Source organism: Octopus bimaculoides, chromosome 25, assembly GCF_001194135.2.
Source record: "Octopus bimaculoides isolate UCB-OBI-ISO-001 chromosome 25, ASM119413v2, whole genome shotgun sequence".
NCBI lineage: Eukaryota > Metazoa > Mollusca > Cephalopoda > Octopoda > Octopodidae > Octopus > Octopus bimaculoides.
Window position 1 is genome coordinate 3,753,710 of NC_069005.1, and position 1,102 is coordinate 3,754,811.

Consider the following 1,102-nt stretch of genomic DNA (forward strand, 5'->3'; position numbering starts at 1 on the left):
ATATATAAAATTATATATATATATATATATATACATACACACATATGTGTGTGTATACATATGTGTTTGTGTGTGTGTATAAATGTGTATATATATATATGTGTGTGTGTAAATGTGTATATATATTATGTATGTATGTGTGCTCGTACGTGCGCAAATATATGGATTTCCGTCGTTTACTATGATGAATATTCTAGTTATTCAATGAAAAGAACCTACCAGCTTATCAAATTGCCGTGAAAATTGCTGTCTGCTCCAAAGACACACTCAATGTATCCGTGAAATAATTCCTTATCCACTTCGCATAGAGTACATCGCATTTGGGCCTTTGTATCTCAGGTACAACCGAATCGTCGGTGCTTCACGCTTTACGTCTCATCAGCTTCAATCACAAGTCATCCAGTCGAGCGGATGCACAGGGATCCAACTCGTTCCCTCGATATTCGAAAGCAGATCCTTCACCAGATCACTTCATTTGTGGTCTCACTGATACAAACACATACATGCACACACAAGCTCATGCACACTTGCATATCATAGGAACGCATACTTAAGTATATTTATGACGGACACACACGCACATACAGGGAGAGAGAGAAGGAAATACAGACAGATGGATAGGTATTATACAAATACAGGAGCACACATACACACATGCATACTGAACTAGATTTATGCATTATACGCATATGCTCAATTATGCATGCATACTATTGTAAAGACTACAATACGTACATACATATAAACGTATAAACATATCTCTACTGACAGATAGAAAAAGACATAGACGAATATATAATTTCATTTATATATATATATATATATATATATAAATGCATAAATATTTAGGTAGAAATATTAAAATTCATATATTCAATTATATTTAGAAATATGCACACATCAGTTAATACGTACATGTAAATGTATGCGGGCACGTATAAACGTACGTATATTTCTACATGCACATACATAAACAAGCGCATAGGTATCTACCAACATACAACCGTACATACAGCCAGACGTATACACGCATAACTTCAATCTATCCACGTAAATACAAATATGCACACGTATATATATATATATATATATATATATATAT

The 1,102-nt window shown here is 33.3% G+C and overlaps 1 protein-coding gene across 1 annotated transcript in view; it reads left to right on the top strand.

Moving 5' to 3' along the window:
- LOC106875693 (uncharacterized) overlaps positions 1-1,102 on the top strand; it is a 237,481-nt gene that overhangs the window by 1,344 nt on the left and 235,035 nt on the right. The gene's annotated exons all lie outside the window — the stretch shown is intronic.